The sequence below is a fragment of the Myxocyprinus asiaticus genome, chromosome 16 (assembly GCF_019703515.2).
Source record: "Myxocyprinus asiaticus isolate MX2 ecotype Aquarium Trade chromosome 16, UBuf_Myxa_2, whole genome shotgun sequence".
Lineage (NCBI taxonomy): Eukaryota > Metazoa > Chordata > Actinopteri > Cypriniformes > Catostomidae > Myxocyprinus > Myxocyprinus asiaticus.
In genome coordinates this window covers 20252151-20276453 of record NC_059359.1, presented here as the reverse complement: position 1 = coordinate 20276453, position 24303 = coordinate 20252151, and the positions used below count along the sequence as shown (strand labels likewise).

At 37.3% G+C, this 24303-nt stretch overlaps 1 protein-coding gene across 7 annotated transcripts in view; it reads left to right on the top strand.

Annotated features, from left to right (window-relative positions):
• The window catches only part of sema6e (sema domain, transmembrane domain (TM), and cytoplasmic domain, (semaphorin) 6E), a 211955-nt gene that overhangs the window by 46462 nt on the left and 141190 nt on the right, over positions 1-24303 (top strand). For 4 of the 7 annotated variants that reach the window (XM_051721787.1, XM_051721786.1, XM_051721791.1 and 1 more), the window contains exon 3: positions 7508-7582. The exons of 2 other annotated variants lie outside the window; for them this stretch is intronic. The gene's annotated coding sequence lies outside the window, so the exon portion shown is untranslated. Of the gene's footprint in view, positions 1-6430; positions 6559-7507; positions 7583-24303 lie in introns of all 7 variants that reach the window. One more of the 7 variants, XM_051721788.1, reaches the window with a different exon arrangement.

Genomic DNA, 24303 nt, shown 5'->3' with positions numbered 1-24303 from the left:
TTAACATCCGATACCGATCTCCAGATTTCTTTTCATCTAATCGTCCGATGCTGATCATTTAACTTTTTATCAACAGCTCTGTCAAAACTGGTTATATGTAAGCTTTCTGCTCAATGTCACTGTTAACTGAAATTCCCTGTTGGTTATTCCATAGTTTTTGCTGTCAAAAATGCTGTTGGTGTGTTGAATAATTAAATAAACACAAAATATTCCTCTTTACTCTTGGTTTTATACAAACTATTCTCTACTGTATAAAAGTTATAAAGAACGAGGCTAAATGTCAAACTGAAGTTCAACTGATAACCCATTGGTGTAATTAAACTTAAATTGTAAGTTTTGGTTTGTTTGTCACAATTTCATTTAATTATTTGTATTCATCATTTTATTATATTTCATTTAATAATGCATTATATTATAGTATCTAAATATTTTATATAGATTTATTGTACGTACATTTCTTCCTTTTCATTTTGTCGGATGATGGCAATAATAGTTCGGCTTTCACTTGTTGCCACTGGGAGTGTGATAAGGGTGACACACTCTCTCGTGAAGTAAACAAATGACAGGAGAATGGAGAAAGAGTGCATGTTTCTGGACTCTACAGGTGCTACTGTTAATGCTATTTGTTCAGCAATCATTTAATAAAGATGTTTGAATTATACCCCATCTTGTATTGCGCATTCTTATTATTAGAGCCTGACCAATATGGGATTTTTGAGACCGATACCGATTTTAGAGGGGGGAAATTCACCGATTACCAATATGGTGGTTGATATAGCTCATTTTTGAGTTGGAATGAAAACAGACCTTATCTATTTGGATTGTGCACCGATTTTGCACCGATATGACTATGCAAAGGTACTCAGAAGGCTGCTTTCTTAAATAAATATTTTTATCAAAGAATATTTGACACTATTATTATACATTGTCAACAAATTCTAGAAATGAACACTGAGAAAATAAAGAATAAATAAAAAATACAATAAATAGCTAAATAAACATCAGTACTGTATGTTTAGTATCAGTCAGTTGCTGACCATTAAATTCAAATAAAATAAATAGCTAAATAAACATCAGTACTGTATGTTTAGTATCAGTCAAATGCTGACCATTTAAATAAAGAATAAATAAAAATACAATAAATAGCTAAATAAAGATCAGTACTGTATGTTTAGTATCAGTCAATGGCTAACCAGTTAAGTAAAAAAATAATAATAGCTAAATAAACATCAAGGGCCGGTTGCACCAGCAATATGTACATTACAACTTAGCTTAGTTGTGGTGTAAATGGGCACTAAGTCAAAATGTATGCACTACTAAATATTTGAGCGTTGCACCATTAAATTTATGTAGGACTATGTTTAAACTAAATATTTACGGAAGCCTCCGACCAGGAGCAACTGATGGAATAAAAAAGCAGACTCACTTAATGACATCAATGAGCTCATGTTTTGGTTGACAGGCTTCAGTCCTTTCGACATATATGATGGTGTTGGCATTTACACTCATTTACATTTACGAGAGAGAGAAAAAACGTACTTTTAAGCAGCTCTTCAGTATGAAACCGATCTAACTGTGCCGTTTTTAGGGTGCGTTGCCCGGTGTCAAGTTTCAACACATTCAAAATATATATAGGATATTAAAATGAATAAATGTCTATTTTTCCAGCCTGTTGTATTAGTATTTATCACCCCTCATTTATTTTAGATACAGTTCCTATATATTATTATTTACACAGGGCAAATATGCTATTTATTAAGTCTACTTTTATTACGTATCCTATTTTAATGTCTGGAAAACCAGACTTTTAAATATTACATTTTATAAATGCAACGACTGGAATTGTTCGGTTGAAGGGGGTACCAGACTGTGAATCCTGAACAAAACAGTTTGGTGAATACAAGTTTACACGCTGACAAGGTATGAAAGTAGCTACGTGGTTAGCTAGTTAGCTATAAGCTCATTGCCACGGAGAGCAAAAGATGGACTTTATTTACTTTCCTGCATTGTGTCTCACCAACTAGGTAACAACATAGCATGAAATCAGCACTCAACAGACATAATCCACCACCGCACCGTTGTCTGCTGAGCTGCAAAAAGATGCTCTGATGTTTACCTTTCAATCTGCCACATTACTTACTGCACTGACAAACTATAGCTGACTAACATAACAAACAGATGTGATCAACATGAGAGACATGGTTGTCAGGGACAGGGTTAACGTTATATTAGTTATATAAAATGATGGGGTCATTGTTTATTAACTTTCCAGTATGTATTTCACGAACTAGTTAGCAATATACAGAGAAGACACAGCTGAACTCCGCACCGCTTAACACCGCACCGTCTGCAGAGCCACCATCAGCTCAGAGTCAGCTCTGTAAACAATGGAGTCGGAGCATGCTCTGCTGGACAAACTATGTTATGAAACCAATTCTAAAGCATTGTTTTCTGCATTATATGTTCTGAAAAAAGTTTTCATATCTGCGCATATACATATCGGTGAAAGGCTAATATCGGCCGACCGATATATCAGTTGGGCACTGCTTATTATTATACCTTTGCCTGGCGGCGACTGAGATGCTGCTACAGAAGATGATAATAAAAACCGTTTCACGCAGGACGTGCCGGTTTAGTGTAAATAAAGCTTAGCGCATGCAAGTAAACGGAACCGAACTCTGAGCACTTCTGTCACTCTAAGCATGAGATGGAGTTGTGGAGCACAGAACCGCTCTGAAAACACTGTAATAATGCTCTAACTTAATATAGACTGGACAGAGTGGCACAAATAAACTTTGAAGCGAGCAAACTGTTTATTTAATTAATTAAATCACAGCCCTTTTCGATTTAATAATTGCACGAGGTCATATCACGATTTCGATTTTATTTCGATTAATTGTGCAGCCCTAGTTTGGAATAACATGAGGTTTAGGAAATAATGACAGAATTAATTTTTTTTTGGTGAACTACCTCTTTAAGAAGGTGTAAACGTCTCCACAGCTGAATTTCCAACACTGTCTTTCACAATTTCCTCCTACTCTGCTGTGTTAATGGCTGCTAATGTCATTGTGCTTCAACCGTCAGTAAACTGTCAGCTGTTTGGGCTACTTAAATATAACAGCCCGTTTTCCCACAGTCCACAAGCGCCTTAGATCTTGGGAAAAATGCAGAGTGTAAACACAAACTTGCATGTGATTGTGTGTTTTTCTTTTGTCCCTGGAGTTTTGTGAAAAATCACAGCGATGACGGGACATGCTCTGGAGAGCTATTTTTGGCCTTAATGTTTCCAGTGGCTGAGCCTGACATGGAAATGACATTACCTAAGCCTAACATAAATATTGTACCTCAACTTGGCATTCTCTCTCTCTCTCTCTCTCTCTCTCTCTCAATTCAATTGAGTTCAGTTAAATTGGGCTTGTGTAGAGTAGCACAATGTTGCCAAATCTTTGAGGAATAAACATATTACAATCATAAAAATCACATGTACATAAGTATTCACAGCCTTTGCCATGACACTCAAAATTGAGCTCAGGTGCATCCTGTTTCCACTGATCATCCTTGAGATGTTTCTACAACTTGATTGGAGTCCACCTGTGGTAAATTCAGTTGATTGGACATGATTTGGAAAGGCACACACCTGTCTATATAAGGTTGCACAGTTAATAGTGCATGTCAGAGCACAAACCAAGCCATGAAGTCCAAAGAATTGTCTGTAGACCTCCGAGACAGGATAGTATCGAGGCACAGATCTGGGGAAGGTTACAGAAAAATTTCTGAGCATTGAAGGTCCCAATGAGCACAGTGGCCTCCATCATCCGTAAATGGAAGAAGTTTGGAACCACCAGGACTCTTCTAGAGCTGGCCGCCCGGCCAAACTGAGCGATCGGGGGAGAAGGGCCTTAGTCAGGGAGGTGACCAAGAACCCGATGGTCACTCTGACAGAGCTCCAGCATTTCTCTGTGGAGAGAGGAGAACCTTCCAGAAGAACAACCATCTCTGCAGCACTCCACCAATCAGGCCTGTATGGAGAGTGGCCAGACGGAAGCCACTCCTCAGTAAAAGGCACATGAGATCTGAAAATGGCTGTGCACCGATGCTCCTCATCCAACCTGATGGAGCTTGAGAGGTCCTGCAAAACTGAATGGGAGAAACTGCCCAAAAATAGGTGTGCCAAGCTTGTAGCATCATACTCAATAAGACCTGAGGCTGTAATTGGTGCCAAAGGTGCTTCAACAAAGTATTAAGCAAAGGCTGTGAATACTTATGTACATGTGATTTTATTTATTTATTTATTTATTTTTTTTTTTAATTTCTTTCAAACAAACTTCTTTCACGTTGTCATTATGGGGTATTGTTTGTAGAATTGAGGAAAATAATGAATTTAATCCATTTTGGAATAAGGCTGTAACATAGATGCACTGATTGGACAATAAATAAATAATAATATAATACAAACAAATGGCAAAGTAAATACAGAGAGTAACGAGAAAGGGAAGAAAAAAGGAAATTAAAATAGCCGTTTCAGTAGAGCTCTCTCTGTCTCTCAATTTAAATTTTAAAGTACTTTATTTGCATGATTTTTTATTTGCATGATTGCCAAAGCATTAATACACAAAACAGATAATGACAAGACAAATAATAATAATAAAACAGTAACCAATAACAATAAAAATAGAATTAAAATAAGGTGCCATGTAATGAATAAAATAAAATAAAAACTATAATAACAATATACACTATACAATATAAAATAAGCATTTAACAAGACATTATGAACATAAGAAAATAAAAATACTGTGACTGAAGTACATTAAGGCAGTGATTGGTTTCTGTGGGTGTGCAGCTCCAATATGAATTTAGCTGCAACTGATGCATGATTGTCCTCCCCCAGTAACACCTGCATTTTATTCTCTCTCTCTCTCTCTCTATTTTTTTTACTGACACTTTATTTTACAATAAAAGAGACAAATGCCAAAATAACAAACAAACAAAAAAATAAATAAATAATGGTTTGTATTTCCTGAAGGAAAATTTGTTTTTTTAATGCAGGAAATGTTTTTTACATTTTAGGTACCTGTAAAATAATTTTATAAACTGAAACAGGTCCTATATACAGTGAGAAAAAGACATATACAATATATATAGTAATATGCAATATAGATAGATAAATGCATGTAAGAAAGAAATACCAATCACAGTTCAGTATGCAGAGTAATCGCAAATATTACAAGGATATCATCGCTTTCGTCATATTCACATGAATATATGATCCACTGTGAACAAATTTCACTTGTAGCACTCATGAACGTACAACAGAAGTCAAGATATTCGCCAAAAAATTACTAACATTTTTGATTGTTTCTCACCAAAACAAAAAAATCAGATGCCTTCGGAAGACTTAGAATTTAACTCACAAGCTCCATGACCTACTTTTTATGATATCCTTTTTGGGATTTAAACGAGGCACTATCCACTGCTATTGTATTGAAAGTATTTCATATTTATTGAAACATTTCCTTTCAGGATATGTTAGCTTTTCGATTTTGGGCCGATTTTATTTCGGATGTCATTACAGTTCTACCTTGCAAGCACTGTAACAATCACTTTTGAAGATGATGAATATTCACATGAAGTACTAAATATTTAATGTGCAGGGTTAAACGTGGTTACAGCCCTTGGGACATCTAGTGTGACTCAGGACTTTCTCTCATCTCTCTGTGTTGAATAGGACGAATTTTGCTGCGTGTAGATAAAGCGCCTTTACTTTGTCTTTGTTAAGCTAGTCGGGGCCCGAGCAGGGGGCTGTCAGTGCTGTTCTAGCTCTGCTTAGAGCACCAGCCGTCTCTTGTGGAACTAAATACAAGTGATCAAAAACCCAAGCTGGCACCACCCCCCACACTCCTACCTCATATTCCGCCCTCATTACCACCACATAAATAACTAATGAAGGATCAATGCAAGGGGACATCACTGGAATGCTGGATGGAGCCCACTTAAATTTAGAGCTTTGTAATTCTACCTCACTCTTGCAGTCTCCCTGTACCACTTTTTTTCCCTTTGGTCTTAATTGAATGTCTCATAATGCAAATTGCTCATCATTTATGAATGTGTCATGATGGAGTAGACAGGAAGCCTCTTTTTCTACCCATACTGATCACGGCCTCTTGAGAGCGTGCCGCAACTGTGTGTGAAGTCTTTCTCTGCAGTTCTTACACTATGAATGCAAGTAAAATTGCTGAAATAACATCTTAAAGAAGACTAAGCTGGTCTTAGCTGGTATAAGCTGGTCTCCCAGCCTGATCAAACTGATCTAGCTGGTCTTCCAGCTAAAAAGTGCCTAAACCCCTATTAATCCAGCCTGTTATCACTTATTAATCCAGCCTGACCAATTTATGCTGGTTTTAGCTGATTTTTTTTTTTTTTTTTTCAGCTTTCCCAGGTGTGAGCTTTACCTGTATGGTTTGACAAAGACCCCACTGCTATCCACCTGCCCTCCCCATCTTGGCATCTGTCTTATCCAAGCATCTGAAGTCTTTAATTGACTGCACCATGTGCAGAGTAATTGGGTTTTAATTACCATTTTACATTCTGTTTTGATATTTAAATAAGTCTTGTCATTGGAGAGAAGAGCAAGTCACTCTCCGTTCTCTTTGACTTTGCATAACTGCTGTGCCTTATTGCTGATTACGCTCTTATGCCCAGTACAGAGTTGAGTCACAAAGTATTCATTGACAAGGTCTCTTAGACAAAGACCTGCTAATGGCATGCTCACTTATTCATAGTAAATACTAATTATCTCCCTTCAACTGCATACTTCAGCAAATCCCTAACAGCTGGGAAGATGTTTTTGAGGAGGTGTTTTATTTTTGTCCTTTTTCATCAAACGCTTTTGCTCTGAAAAAGACTGATAAGATGAAAATTGTACCAAAGCACACAGACACCGAAAAGTCTGTTAGATGTTCCAACAGATATACAGGGTAGCTCCTCATGTAAGGAGACTTATTTTGCCCTAGCTGGAATAAGTAGTCATCTGTGTTATCTTTTAGAGAAATGCAGATGTAAAATTGTTATTTATCATTTAGGGTTGTCACTATACATACATTTAAGTATTTGATACCAATTCCAATACCACATAGCTTATAAGCTGTTGTGCTATTGAGCACACTCCTTTATTTTAAGTCAATATTAATAGATAAAATTATAACAGTGGCATGTAGCCTTCAAGTATTTCTGAATTAATAAACATTGCTTTAAAGCATTTGTTTTTTTATGATTACCATAAAAAATAATTTCGACTCGTCCCTACTTTTCTTTAAAAAAAAGCAAATATCTGGGTTATAGGGAGGCACTTGCAATGAAAGTATATGGGGCCAATTTTTGGAGGAGTTTTTACTATTTTACAAAAGCACTTACATTAATTCTTCTTTTAAAACAATGGTATTATTAAAGCTGTAAAGTTGTTGAAATGTTAAAGGTTTTTTTTTTCTTTTCTTTTTTTTCATTTTAGGGTTTTGTGGTGTGTTGGCATTACATCGTCATGGCAACTAAGTTATAAAATAGTCTTTAACTTCACACAGAAAAGGTTAGTAAGCATTTTATCACACTAAAATTATGTTAACCTGCATACTGTTTATGTCTTGTGGCTATACTTTTGAAATGGCGAGTATTTTAATGTTTACAGATTGGCCCCGTTTACTTCCATACTTTGAATACTATGGAAGTTGCCTTACTTGGAACCCAGATATTTGCCTTTTTTTTTTTTTTTTTTTTTTTTATATAAAAGGGGCAAGTCAAAATGAATTTTTATGCTCAACATTATGCCACAAATGCTGTTGATTGAGCTCAACTTGCATTGAACACAGAATATTCCTTTAAGCTTTACAAGTAATTATCTAGTAAACAGACATGCTAAAATGAAGAACAAAGAAATAAAGATTAGTGAGTGGTTTTCTATTTTTATTTTCAATATTGTTGTTTGATTAATATTAACAGTGTAATAGACAGTACTGACTATTATTCAAATAAAAAAAATTTTTTGTTCTGTATCTTTACATTCACTAAAGGCAAACCTATTGTGATGTTACATACTCATTACTGCTGACATGCTGGAACTTTGTCAGTTTGTCTGTTGGTCATTATAAAGCTTTATTAGGGATTTGACTCTAAAAATAACAAAATTTGTTAGTTTGCTCCTCGTCATCATCAATAAAAATTTTGATTTTCTTTTTTCTTGTTCTATTCCACAAGCATTAACAGAGAGCAAACATGCCCAGATGCTTGCAGATCTGCTATGTAAAAAAAAAAAAAAGTCCCTGATCTCTTGAAAATTACTGTTCTCATTCCTCACTGCGAAATCTCACATAAGAGTTCTGGATTGGAGTTCGTCAGATTTGTTGCCATGTAACAGAGATCTTGGAGGATGTTTAATCTCAGTGAGTCTTCACAGGCATCTTGGAACAAGTTATTTCTTTTGCATACCTGTATGTCTAGAGATGACTAGTGGTGCACCGATCAAGAAATTTGAAGCTGATACCGATCTCTGATTTTTTAAAAAATGTTTTTATATTTTTTTTTATACTAAGATCGGCCAATACCGATTTTTTTTTTTTTTCTTAAAGTCCCCTTTGCCACACTTTTGCAAGTTATCTGCTGCAGTTATGTTTATGCCCTGCACAGTAAAATTACAGTAACACTTTACAAAAAGGTTCCATTTGTTAACATTATTTAACAACATTACTGTATTTAACATGAACTACTGAACTTAATGTTAGTTACAGCATATACTAATACATTTTTAAAATCAAAAGTTGTATTCGTTAATGCACATTAATGCACTATGAACTAACATGAACTAACAATGAACAGCTGTATTTTTATTAACTAACATTATGATTAATATATGCTGTAAAAAATATATTGTTCATTGTTTGGTCATGATGCCTAATGCATTGACTAATGTTAAAGAAATGAAACCTTTTTATTAAGTGTTAATAATATTACATTAAAATTACATTCATTGTGAATTGCTAATATTTATTTGTATTGAAAACAGTTATTATTAGTTTTGTTGTCAATATCAAAAGGTCATTGTGATATTTTATAGAAGACATACCTGCAAACAAAAACCATGAGAGCATCTCACACAGCAGAGTAACTTTCAAAAATAAGAAAAATATATAAATTACTGTATCCAAGCTGTAAAACTGCTCAAGTGAGAATTCATTCATATCTATGATTTGTTTACTGTCTTTGGCGTCTTGTTGTAACACAAATCACAAATTATTAAGCAAATGTTTGAATATGTGGTGCCGTTATTGAAGGTTAAACAGTTATATTGGTTATGAGTGGTATTGTGACCACCATTAATCTGATTTAAATTGAGATCCTCACAGAATATCACTAGAAAGAGTGACCGATGAGATATTGAGAGCACCTGCAGAGCGAACATGTTTAATTGACACAGAGAGCGCTCATGTTAAAGAGAATGAAGCTGAAAGTGCTCATGATTGCTCAAACAGTCTCTATCGCTCAACACAACGTCTGATTGTTACGACTCACATTACATCACGTGTACTCAGATTTGTATTTGCATATTTATTTGTTGTTTAATTCAAAACAACGTTTTTAAACCCATTAGCAGCCTCTTTATCCTCTTCCTGCTCATTGTTTAACGAGTCAGAATAACTACCGTATTGACCCTGGAAAATGGGCAACTTAATATTCATACACGTGTAATTCTTAAACATTTAAAAAAATAAAAATAAACGGCATATTCATGTGAATTACATCATGTCTGAAAGTTTAAATTCGTGGATGCTTAGAATTGCCAACAACTCACCCTACATTGGCCACACTTTCATGCATCAAGTACTGAGCAAGCACTCATTCATTAGAGTAGCAGTGTATTGGGGCTTTTCCACTGCATGGTACAGCTCTACTCGGCTCGACTCTGCTCGCTTTTGGGGGTTTTCCACTGTGGATAGGACCTGGTACCTGGTACTTTTTTTTTAGTACCACATCGGTCGAGGTTCCAGGCGAGCCGAGCCGATACTAAATGTGACGTCAAAACCCTGCAGATCACTGATTGGTCAGAGAGAATCATCACTACCAGCATCACTGGATTTGCGACACGGGACATCAATCCACTAGTTTTAAAGTTAGCAACAGCGACAGCAAGATCATTTGTTCACGTGACTTTCGAATTGTAAAAAGAAATGGCTGTGCACAAAACCACGCCATGGTCAATAAACGAGATGCAGATGTTCCTCTGGTTAGACACAAAATGATGCAAAACGAAAAAATCTTTCAGGAAGTGTCACGGCTACCACTGGACCTACCAACAGTGTAGATAAAAGTAAAAACAAATTTAAAAGTGACTACAGAACCATCAAGGACCACAACAGCCGGAGTGGTTCGACCAAATGGATGCTATCTATGGCAATAGACCGGCGAGCAATGGGAGGGAGAGTGTCAGCGTTGTTGGAGTCCACGATGGAGGATGGTACGTTTTGTTACGTTAACTCTATATTCTGCTTGAAAGCGTCACTTTATTTAGTTGATCAGCTACTGGAAAGCTTGCTTCTAAAACAACCAGGCAAAATCACCATGCAACAACTGCTTTATACAGCACAATGAGCTAGTAGCTAACAGCGAGCGGTCATATTATTGTTTATGGTCAGTAATGTTTGTGTCACGTTTAAGATGGTGTTATGGCAGTAGAGGCGGCACAACAATGACGATCAGCCTATAATCCCACCCACATTGAGGCGGCACTACACCGCAGTAGAAAAGCAAGCTCAGAAAAGTAAAGTGAGCAGAGTCGAGTCGAGTCAAACCATAACGTGCAGTGGGAAATTGCCATATGTGTGATTCCCTGCTTGCTGCAAAAAAGATTGGCCCTAATTCTAGGCACGATTGCCGATCACGGATTTAAGACGAATATCGGCCGATTTCTATCAGTGGCCGATCGAGCGGTGCACCCCTAGAGATGACTACAGATGACAGTCAGCTTGTAATATCAATTTCCACTGAGTTTGAAGCTTTCTATCTCTCTCTTACTCCCACCACATACAAACACCAGTGGCTAACTGTTTTAACAAAATTTTCCAGTAGTGTGACAGTAACAGAATTGTATGTCTTTTTTTTTTAGCTAATAAATAACAGATTTAAAAAATAGCTTTAGTAGCTTTAATAGCTTTAGCTTAATCTAAATAAATGAGAAATATCAAATATAGGCTAATGAAATACTGCTTTTTAATTCATTTCTATAAATTGTGTTTTTTATTTTATTAATTGCATTTAGTTCATACTTATGTATTAAGTTTGGTGCTGTCAAAGTCCTTATTGTTTTTGTGTCAGATATATACTAATCATAAGTTATTTGTTTATTTATAAAATCTGATATTCAAAAGATATTGCCCTTTTAATGTAATTAGCTTATCTATCTTAATAACTTTTAGTGTAGCTGTCTACTATAAAGTTAGATTACTTTAAGGACTGTTGTTAAACTACTTTATGAGTAGCTTGGCAATCTATAGTTTCAAAGTAGTTTTCCTAACTCTGGCATACACACACACACACACACACACAGACACACACACACACTCTCTCTCTCTCTCTCTCTCACACTCTCACTCTCTCTCTCTCGCTCAAGTAAAGTTTAACTTTTTCAGAACTTCTCTATGGCTTTTTGTGTGGACTGTGAATGTCTTTTCTCAGGGCTGTGTTGTGCACAGCTGCAGGCTTTTGCTTGAGGGAGGTGAGAAATTTCTGCCTGAATGTAATTGGTGTGGCAGAGGCCTGCAGTCATTCTGTACTTTCACCTATTCTCTAGCTGTTCGCTTGCATAAAAGGCCCTGCGGTTTCAGATGTAACACAGAACATCTAAAAAAAAAAACAGAAGGCTGACTTTAAGACAGATTGCAAATTTTGGTTGGCTTAAAGCAGTTTAAAGGCCATTTGGTCAATGTATTGACATGTTCTCTTTTTAATTTTAAACCTTTTAAGTAGAGCCTGCTTTTGAATGATTAGAGAATATTTGTGTGAATTTGTGTGAATTTGTGCTTGTAATCGGGCCAAGATGCAGACGGAACAGTTGTATCCGTGGTAACCAGTAAAGGTAGTGTGTGTTGTGTGCGTTCTGTGTTAATGATATTGCATTTATCTGTGTCTCTGCCCTTTTGCAAAGAACGATAACGAGCCATTTGAAAGGCCAGAGTGCTTGTATGCCTCCCACTCCCTTTCTTGTATGCCTGCTTCGTATACCAATGTTCCCTCTTTCTGTATCTCTGCCTGTCTGTCTGCATATCTGTCTCTCTGACGACTTTTTAACCTCCACACATCATTTCTGCGTGTACATACCTGTATGTTATTTTCTCTGTTGTCTTATCAACCATCTTGTCTAAATACTTTTCTATATGTCTGTTTTGCTTTTCATCTCTTCTGTTTGAGCTCTGTATGGCCATGTACACATAGAAAACTTTTAGGAGTGACAGTAGAATTTAAATACAGGAGTGAATTTTCTTATGGCCACCTCCACACTTATAATTTATTTACGTTTAATTAAGTTTACACCTTTCATTAACACTATAAAGCTGTTCTCCTCCATCGAAAATGAAGCATTTCTAAAACATTTTCCATTTACCTCATACTGAAAACAGATTGGTGTGGATTTGGCCTAAATTATCGCTCTGTGTGTGTATGCAATAATGTTACATTGCAATGTTTTTACATCTTGTGGCTGTGAACAAGAAACATGTCAACAGTTTGATCTGCTGTTTTTGACTAAAGTAATATTAGCAACAGGAGACATATTATCATCCAACAATTTTAATTACTGTTGTTGACAGAGGCACTGTTTTTTTGGTAATGCATGATAAGTGACTGCTTTTAAGCAGCACACTATTTCTGAACCGGAAAGTATGGATTGCCCCCAAAACCACTGGGATGGTGGAAGCATCTGTGATGTCAAGATACATACCTCTATTTCTGTGATTTGCACAAGGAGAAAACTGGCACATCTAATATGCAATATTAATTACGTTATTACGTTATTAAAGGAACAGCAAGATGAGGAACAGCAATAAACAAATTATTCATAAAAAACAGTAGTAAACAGTGAAGAAGAAAGTCTTGTTTGTAATGAAGTCTAATAATAAATAATAAAGTCATGAAAATCACACATATTCATAGAATCTAGTTAGCATATTTTTTGTGTTGAGATGGCCAGTGTAGAAAAAGTCACCAAGCCTTGAACAATGTAGATGAAGGAAATAATTTTCTGTTTTTTTTTAACTGTTTTTAATTTTAACTTTTTCCTGTATAAAACTCGTACACAAACTATTCATCTTATCCTGTAATTCTGTGTCTAGCTGTTGTATTTCTGTACTAGAAGCTTATGATCAGAGGCCATATTTCTTGTGTGTGTAAGCACATCTGGGCAATGGCAATGTGATATCTGATGGTATCAGATGGTAATACCATGATACATTGAGAGAAAATTACCATATTTATGTACCATTCTGTATTTGCATGGTGCTTCAAAGGACTTCAAAGAATACCATGGTACTTCCATTGTCATTTGATATATGATTACCATATTCATATACAGTTGAATTTACATGGTGATTCAAGGTTATTCAAAGAATACCATGGTACTACTATGGTACAGCACTATATGATTAACTTATTCATATACCATTGCCTTAACATGGTGCCCCCAGGTAATGCTACATGTCCAAAAAACATGGTAATGCCATGGTACTTTTTTGATGTGTTTTCATGTAGGCTGCTGAATGTTTTGATACACTTTTGGTGGTAAAATGTCTTTACCTGCAGTAGTCGCTCACAAGCTTGCACACGTGTTGAACTTAAAGACCTTCTTCATCACTGGCAAATGATAGGGTGCATTTGCAGATTTGGTTTCCTTTGTTTGTACTGTAGATGCACTGCAACCAGTGTTATCTTTATTTTCCATATTTTAAAATATTCTGTGAGCGTGTTGCCAAGTGAAAGCGCACACCAAATTATTCAGCAGCGTGCGCTTGAGCTTTCTGAGTCATTCAGATTGAATTGCGAACCGATTCAGACTGCTTTGCTATGACGTTTGACCAATTCACTGTAAAGAAACAACACAGATGATCGATTCATTTGAGTCTTACATCTTTAGTTCTGATTCAAAACTGCCGATAGTAAACACCAGGTGCACGCATGATGTAGCGGTGTAGCTTTTGTCAAAGCTTCGCTACTGAAAATTTACTTGATTTAAAAACTTGCAAAGCTACCACCTCGCTACACAGAAATGTAGTTAAGCTAATAGCTTTGCTATTTGTAGCAAAGCTACTGCCCATCACTGATTCTCAGTCAAATTTGTTAGTTAATGCAAAAGGTGTAACACTGTTTAATAAAACCACCTAGATTCACAGACTCGATTCAGAATTTTTTTGTGTGTGTTCAGATGGCAAATGTAGGAAAAGAAACCAAGTGTTGTACCGCTCCAATGATGGAAACCATTTTTATTAAAAAAGTAGAAATCAAATCGGTCACAAATGACCGAAGACAGTAGATGGGTTAAAAGATCAGTGAAAACTGTATTTAACCTTTGCCTTTGTTTTGGTTCTTGTTGATTTCAGATTTCTTGTATTTTTTAAACCATCTATCATGTCAGATACAGGGAGAAAAGAGGGACATTTTCCTGTCCGCTCCTTTCTTACTCTTTTTTTTTTTTTTTTTTTTTTGGACCAGATCCATCGAGTTTTTGCTCAATTGCACAGATTGTAATCTTATTCTGGCAAAAAGACCTGCTGGAAATGAAGCCATAGATCACATGGAAGGGAATTCAGTGAGAGCGAGAGAGAGGGAGGGAGCTGGCAGAGATGGAGATGTGGATGTATAGATTGAAGAGGGCAAGAAGGAATAATTGCATGAGTGTGAACAGGGGGACGGTGGAAATAAATAAAAAAGCCTGTATCCATCACCTGGCCGAATCCACACTGCTTGGCCATGTTACAATGCTGTAGGAATTGACATTTAGATGGAGAGAATGTTCAATCTTCACTTGCTCTGCTGCAAAACCTAGTGAGCTGCTTACAGAGGCAGCATTTTAAGGCATTATAGGTGAGCTTCTGACACAAAGCGTGTTCCAAAATGTTGATACCTGAGATACCTCATTTGGACAAATTCTGAGACTGCATAATATGGATCCTTTACATAGATGGCAATCCCATAATGCATTGTGATTGAGAACATAATGCATTGAGATTGAGTTATTCAGTTCAAATAGATCAAATAGTTTAGTAATTAAAAATAAAATTTTCGGCTCTGTAAAGCCTCACATCTTTTTGGAGTGTTATGTCTCTATAGCTGGTTTTCCAACCACATATATTTATGCAAATTTTTGGATATCTTATTAAAAATTGCTGAATGGAAACACTCTATCCAGCATAAATAAAAATCTCCAAAATATGCATGAAAAACTAACATGCACTCATCTGAGGTGGATAAATTTTTTTGGGAAACGCATTTATCGAATATAGTCATATAGAATTTATAGAGGAATATAGAAGCACATCAAAAAGTCATGTGAAATTGTCTCAACAAGCCGGATCCAAAAGCCTTTGATCAAAATTATATGCTACTATTAGCTACAGAGTGGTCTGACACGCTTTCGCTCTCAGACATAAAGCATTTGCCGTGGAATGCTAGCAAACATGAAGTTCATCAGAGCGTTTTGTCTGTGCACCCCAAAATGCAATTATATTATTTAATAAAACAGCCATAGTGGTTTCAACTTCCATTTTTTTTAATTTCTATTTAAAACACGTCAAGACAACGTTGCTTTGTTTATTAAATTGTTTTTGTGATATTCTGATTTTATTTTATTTTTTTCATAAATTACATTCATAACTTGGATGGAAACATGACTTATGGTGTCTCTTGAAATCAATTGCAAGTCGAGTCTCCTGTGCTGAGCACTATTTGTGTGGCTATGTGGAGTGATCCAAATCAGTCATTCATGATGTTAGAATGCTGTCTTAGGAGGCAACTGCTTATTGTATGCAGCAAGGCAGCCCTCTAGATTTTGGAACAGAGCTACTGTCTGGCCACATTAACATTCTGATTATGCAGTATATGCAGCATGAAGTCTCTCCTACAAACCCATTCAGTTTCACAGAGATGGCTCTGTGTCTTTGCTCTCTTTCTCTCTTTCTCTGTGCTTTTGGCAGTGTTCAGAGGAAGCACATAGATAAAGAAAGAGAGAGTAGACGGGGTATCTCTGTTATTGAGAGCTCTTTAGTGTCTTTGTGCTCTGCATGTGTCCGGCCATACCCTCACATGTACCCGCTTGTGTTTGGACTCGCATAAAACTGCCCGTTCAGCCCTGACAGCTGTTGCCATGGAGACAGAGTGGTGATGGACCCGGAGAGAGGCTGCAGGTAACCGAGAGAGAAACAGAAGGAGAGATAGACTTGAAAGCATGAGGGGGGTCTTACTGGATGTACTGGATGATATACTCCGAGTAGAACCAGGCTGAAATGAAAGAAGAATGTAACTTATCAGCTTCTTTCAGTCTTTATAAACAATTTGATTATGTCATAAAGGCTTTTATATACACTGGTGGCCAAAAGTTTGGAATAATGTACAGATTTTGCTCTTATGGAAAGAAATTGGTACATTTATTCATCAAAGTGGCATTCAACTGATCACAATGTATAGTCAGGACATAATAACGTGAAAAATTACTATACAAATTTGAAAAATATGTTCAGAATTCTTAAACTTCTTCAAAGAGTTCTCATCAAAAAATACTCCATGTGCAGCAATTACAGCTTTGCAGATCCTTGGCATTCTAGCTGTCAGTTTGTCCAGATACTCAGGTGACATTTCACCCCACACTTCCTGTAGCACTTGCCATAGATGTGGCTGTCTTGTTGGGCACTTCTCATGTACCTTACAGTCTAGCTGATCCCACAAATGCTCAATGGGGTTAACACTCACCATAACACTCTTTTCCAATTATCTGTTGTCCAGTGTCTGTGTTTTCTTTACTTTGGTGAATAAAAGTACCAATTTCTTATATATATATATGCTATCATATATTTAAGCAATATCACACGAGCAAGAGTGCGATATGGCCCTACATCAGCACTGCTGTGATTCGGCCGTAGGTAATCACAGCAGTGCTGATTTAGGGCCATATAGCACGATTACAAGTGTGATATTGCTTATATACAACAGTTCAATGAACAAATTATTTAAAAAAATTTGAAAAAACTGAGTACGGTCATAAAAACACATTTGTGCATGGAACTACTTTATTACGTGACCGATGAGAATCTGCCGTTGCTGGTTCAAACCAAATGATGTGTCCAAGCCTTCGTAAGTAATTCAAAAATGTCACTTCAGAAATAGTATCATGGCTTGTGCTGTTTCTAACAAGTTATTGGATAAACAAAGATGGATGTGTGTGTGTGTGTGTGTGTGAGAGAGAGAGAGAGAGAGAGAGAGAGAGAGAGAGAGAGAGAGAGAGACGGAGCATGTGCGATCACCTGTTGCCAATCCCAAGCAGAGATGCCGTCAGCTTTCTGAAGATCAGCTTTCTCAGTGGTAAAATAGCCGTCCAAGCGGGAGTATTTCTCCCTATTTTGTGGTAGCCGGTGCGCTAGAGTCATTCACTATAGAAACCGTAATGTCCTCCACCATTTTAAACAGTATGTATCCAATGTGGAAACTCCGGTAAGAGGTAAGCGCCTTGAGTTCTGTAATCAAACAGTCTGTTGTGTCTCTCAGCTGTGATGAGCCGTAATGCTGAAGTTGTTTGTTTAAAGCCATTTAAAGCTATTTCCTAGATTTAGTAGTGTAGTAGCGATCACGAGCGCTGTTGTATGTAAACAGTGGCTGATGCGGATTCACTTCACGTCACCAGCTGGCTCATAATACACACAAAAATGATCTTTTGCCACCACCTGCTGGCTAACATATGTAATGTCAAAAAAAATTACAAACAGTAGCTCTTAACACATATGCACTGCTCTTACACTTTAGTTTAGAATGGCACGAACACAAGCGGAGTGATACACACACTGTGAAGCGTCCGAGTGCTGATTGTGTCTGACCATCAGTGCTCATGGAATGTCTCTCGTCCAATCAGATTCGAGGACCGGAACTAACTGTTGTAAATAATATAATATATGGATTTTATCAAGAAAATTGATCATCGAGTGTTGTCCTAGTTTGTAGCTGGTTAAATATCTGTATTTTCAATTTGACAGTAACTGCTTTTACCTCAAGAAAACTTTTCAAAGAACCACTATCTTTGATAAAACATGCTAAGGTATTCTAGACACACTTAGTCAGATCTGTAAAGCATTATTAATTGTGCTTTATACTCGTAACCAACAGCTTTGCTTAGTCCAGGCTAACTTAGGCATGGAAAAATGGAAGAATATCATTGCACATTAAAATACAAATGCAGTGTTGAGGCATTTAAAAGAATAGACCCTCTACATTGGTTTGGTATGCATGCAGTATTTCTATAGACTGTTTCTCAATCCTGTCCTGTAACCAAAAACTCATTTTGTCAGGATAGCTGTGTTGTGGCCCGTCATCAAATTGTTTATTCTGTACATCTGCAGATGTCCATTCTGAGCTATGTGTGAGAGGCCCAGGGTTAATGGATGCTGGTGTAACCCAGACAAACTTCAGAAAGATGAACTTATACTAGTCCTAAAACTAATCAGTAGATCTACTGGGGGTTGTGATATTTAAAGTTTTAGACTCCATAAACATAATGTTTTGTTCTTTTATTTTTTTTTTTTTTTTTTTTTGTTGAACAATAGCTGAGGAAAATTTGGAGGCCAGAGAGAGTGGAGCTTTGACACTGACAGATAACTATCAAAAACTAGGACAGTTCTCAAAGGGACAGTGGGGCACATGACAGCGGGGATAGGGACTCATGATGAGGACCCCTCACATAAGATTCTGATTTAAGTCCCACACACACTGATAGAGCTCAGTTCCTTGAAGTGTCCTTCGCTAGATGCAGGTGGCATTACGAGGTCACCTGTTTGTCGAGGCAACAAAGACTCTTTCCTTTTTTCTCTGTTTTTTATTCAGTGTTTAAAAGATGAAAGACATTAATTTCTTAATCACTTAGTGCTTTTACACGGAAATTCGTACATTGATTTTGCTTAATAAACCGACAATGTGTACTGTAAGGTCATATAAGCGGCTTTTATTGGGGAAAGGTCATAAACTGTTTAAGCATAAACTATTTGCCACACAATTTTGCTCCACATGAAAACATCTTTACCTCTGTTCTGGCAGCTTACTTAATGTCTTGTGCACATGTCTGTTTATGTTTTGATATCAAAAACAGAGAAAAAAAAAACCTAGCAAAATTGTCTGTTTAAATGTAGTTAAATGTTGTCTTATGTAGTTTTCTTGCATTTTCAGGTTTTTATAATGAGATGATTTCTGATAGTTATCTGCGCATTGTTGTGCATGTCAACGCACTCGATGTTCTCCTATTTCAGTCTCACTACAATTCGTTCTTATCAAACAAGCACATTTTCACCAGTTGCTTTTCTTAACGACTGCTTTCAAACCAGACTCATTGGCTGTGTCTCATTTCGTAGGCTGTGTGCTAGGTAGGACGCGTCCTTTGAAGGCTGCAGTATACCGAGTGTCCTCATTTAAACAAGTCTCGTTTTATCAAGACGGCCTTCGTAGGACAAATGGAAACGAAACGTAACATGGTTGCTATGACAGCACGCCACTCTTTAACAAGCGCGAGCGCTTTGAGTGAGAAGGAACAAAGTCCCTTTGGAAGGGAATATATGAGGTAAAATTTAGGAGAGTTATAATGATGTAAAGAGAAAAGAAAATAGATTTTTCAGGTGTACATTTAGTCTAATACTTTATTTTAATTATATATTAATATAATTATACATATTATATACTCTGCACTCATCTACTGAGGTACTTCATCTTGGGAATTAACATTCCTTGTGTTTGAACATCATATTTACGGGCAAATTGGCATTTCCGTTGAAGCAAAGAATTGTGGGTTGTGAGTGCCCACGAAGGATACACCCCATGCATCCTCTGAATTTCCGTGAAAGAAGGTCGCATTCGAAGTGTCCTACTGGCTTTTCTGAAACAAGACAGCCTCGATGACGTATGCGGCCGACAAATGCGACCTCCGGAGGACGCAGCCTTCCAAACGAGACACAGCCATTGATTGTCCTGGTTCTGGGTCCGTCTCTCTAAATGCATACTTCTGTCGGCATCTCCATGGACGCGTTCCCGCCAATTGTCCTCATCAGCCCAGTCGCTACTTCCTTGGGGGGCCACTAACAGGAAGTATTACCCAAGCGGTAGAAGTATTCATTAGATGCATCCATGCATCCATTCCTCTCTTCCTCCACCTGTTCTCCCTGGAAAGTGCTAAGGTTAATTAGCACATTCGATTAGAAAGACGCCTCCACCATTTGCCCTCGTTTTCTGCTTCCCTCCTTTTCTCTCTCCTCCTCTAAACTCCTTCACCTCTCTGATACTCTTTAAACCTGCTGTATGGGCCAGTTTCCCAGACCCAAATTCGTTCTAATTGCTTTAAATGGTGAACAACCATTAACTGTGTAGTTTAGCCTTGAACTTTAGGTTGTCAGCTTGATGAATGGAGGGTGTGGGAGAATAATTTTTCGATAATCCCTGATTTATTATTCTTCAAACCAAACCACTTGGCTCTGTAAAGCGGTGGTCCTCAAGCCCTAAAAGGGGATGCATGTCTGTTCTATAGGGTTGCGGTCAGAAATGAAAAAAAAAAAAACCACTGCTAAATGCAAATGATAAAATGCAACTAATGATATAATTGTGAATAGTTAGCGCAGCAAAATAAATATAAATAAACTGCCAACATTAAAAAGGAAGAAGATGCTTCCCATACTTTTTGTTGTTAATGTTAAAAGTTGTGCGTTGAGCTTTAGATTATTTTGATGCAAATTGGTAACATGGCTAATAGGTCTACAGTATTAAGTCAATTGTTTGTCCATGTGCTTGGCTGGTAAATTACACTTTTGCTGTTTAAAAGATGTCAGTTTCCCTAGTCAGTCTATGTAACTTATGTCAGTGTTTATGCATTTTTTTTGTTTACATTGTGTATAATAAATCATTTTGGTGCTGTGTCAGGTCACGACTTGATGTCCGATGTAAAATCTAGGTCTTGAAGCAAAACCAGTTGAGAACCGCTTCTATAAAGACCCTGAATAAGGTTGACACGATCCAAGTCAGAGCTTCTTTTGGGATGATTACCAAGTTGTATCTGCAATTTAGTCAAGCGTTGACCCATTAACATGACTGACCATGTGCAGCTATTTGTTTTACTGTGATTTATAGTGCTTTCACACTGGCAGTTTAGTTCGAAACAGAGCACGGTTTAAGCTGTCATGCGGACCGGGGAGCGCACCGCAGTACCAAACCCGAGACTACCTGTAGAAGGTGGTCTGAGTTCAGTTGCAATGGAACTACAGCGCGATTCGCATGAATGTGAAAGCAACTCGGACTCGGGTGCGCACTCGTTCAGGAAGTAAAGTAACCTGCGCGTGCGTTTTAGCCGATGATGACATCATTACTTTCGACAACACAAGAGGATCCACACATTCCTGAAAGTCCCAAAAAAGTAATGACACCACAATGACATACAAGTACAATCAACACTATAAATACAGTCTGTCTGTCTGTCTATCTATACACATTATAAATACTATATATATATAAATACTATTATAGGTTATAAATACAGGGTATATAGGAGATGACAGTGGCGATAACTTCACCTTGGACACGAGCGTAAGCATGCAGTGTAAACAAAGATGCAAATGAATTCCTTGCAATCAGCTGTCTCCTCAAAAAACGCTGTTTGCGAGCAGCAGCAAGCCGCCTTCCCCTGGACATCTGATGAGCCATGAAGCGCACATATACGCAGTTGTCATTCACTCTGCTGTGCATAATGGCACCAAATTAACAAAAAAACAAAAAGTATGATGACGTAAGATGAACGCAAATGGACCGGGGTTTGATAGAATCAATTGAGTGTGAAACCAGACCAACGCTGCGGGGGGCACCGGGAACAATCGCACTCAGAATCGGACCGCATTAAACGTGCCCAGTGTGAAAGCCTCCTTAAATAAAGATAACTGGTGAAACTGGCTCTCTGTGTGCTGTTTGGTCTGAGAACCCTGCAAGACATTCTCCAAGCTGCCATAGAAACACGCTTTGACATGTTGCGTTAGCTTGATGTTTTCTTTAGAAAACAGTGAAAACACATGCTAAAGCTGTGGAGCTAGTTTGTGTGTGTGCTTGTTTTCAGGAATGTGCCTGTCTGTACTGATGAGCTTGTAATTGTAAATTTTGCCATCTGTCGAGCTCATGTTACCTTAACTTCTGTGACGCATATTCAGTCACTCATCAAGGTCAGTGTCAGAGGTCACCATAAAATGTGTTTACATACAGTTGAGAGAGTGCGTTGATTTTCTGTGTCTGTTGTTGAGGCTGTTTTAGAATGTGGTTATGTGAGGCCTGTGTTTGTTAAAGATTTCACAAAATATTTTTTAATTGTGTAAATACTTTCTCCTATCCCAGTTTATTGTGCAGAGTCAACTATTAGACTAGGTATTTGTAGATTGATTTCTCTGAAGTTTGTAAACTTTGTGGCTCTGTGGTGTTATCAAATTTTTAGCCCAAGATAATAACAGGCTCAACCAATGGTAGTAGTTTTGGGCGGGACTACCTGTTTGTCTGACCTATGGACAATAAGGGGAGTGTTCAGGAAAGCTGTTTGGAAACCGTCATTATTTTTCTATTTTGTTTGGTGATGCTAGTGGCGCTGAAACACACTTCAGCTTTAAGGCTAATTTACACCGATCAGCCAGAACATTAAAACCACCTGCCTAATATTGTGTAGGTCCCCCTCGTGCAGCCAAAACAGCACCAGCCTGCATCTCAGAATGCTATTTTCTCACCACAGTTGTACAGAGCGGTTATCTGAGTTACTGTAGACTTTATCAGTTTGAAACAGTCTGGCCATTCTCTGTTGACCTCTCTCATCAACAAGGCATTTCTGTCCACAGAACTGACACTCGCTGGATGTTTTTTGTTTTTGGCACCATTCGGAGTAAATTCTATAGACTGTTGTGTGTGAAAATCCCAGGTCAGCAGTTATAGAAATACTCAAACCAGCCTGTCTGGCACCAACAATCATGCCACGGTCCAAATCACTGAGATCAAATTTTTTCCCCATTCTGATGGTTGATACGAACATTAACTGAAGCTCCTGACCTGTATCTGCATGATTTTATGCACTGCACTGCTGCCACACAATTGGCTGATTAGATAATCGCATGGATGATTGTCGGTGCCAAACGGGCTGGTTTGAGTGTTTCTGTAACTGCTGATCTCCTGGGATTTTCATGCACAACAGTCTCTAGAATTTACTCTGAATGGTGCCAAAACCAAAAAACATCCAGTGAGTGGCAGCTCTGTGGATGGAAATGCCTTGTTGATGAGAGAGGTCAACAGAGAATGGCCAGACTGGTTCAAACTGACAAAGTCTACAGTAACTCATATAACTGCTCTGTACAATTGTGGTGCGAAGAATAGCATCTCAGAATGCACCTTGAGATGCGTACAAGGTGCTTGAAATGCTTGAAGTACTTGAATCTGACTTTTTCAAATTGAAGTCCTGGAAAACTCTTGAAAATAGCAATTTTTACCAAGAGGTGCTTAAAAAGTTCTTGAATTATAGAAAATCTAAAAATATGTTGCTTAAATCATTTAATAAATGTAATGTATTTATTTATTTTCATAAAAACACAATGACAGACCACTAGACCACTGCTGAAGCAGGCAGCACATAGACGGCGCTGTCATGTGGTACCTGCTACTTTTGGCAGCGCTATTCAGAATGGGCCAATCACAATCAATTGTTACTGGAGGATTTAAAAAAATATTTTATAGATACTGTTGTGGCAGATTTAACAAATATGAATCCTTGTAACTATCAGTTTTAATTAAAAATTACTCTCCAGAGTGAAAAAATTAGATGAGATGTAAAATGTTCTGAGATTTGAATGCAGATCTATGGAGGATTGAGTTTTATGAGCCGTCTAGTGCCCCATTGTGCAAAGAAAGCTTTGTGTCTCACAAAATAGTTTATTTCTGACAGCATTTGTGTCAATATCAAATATGTTGACAAACATGTCCCTTTACTTTTTTCAGTGATGAAAAAGCTTTCAAATAGCGAAAAAT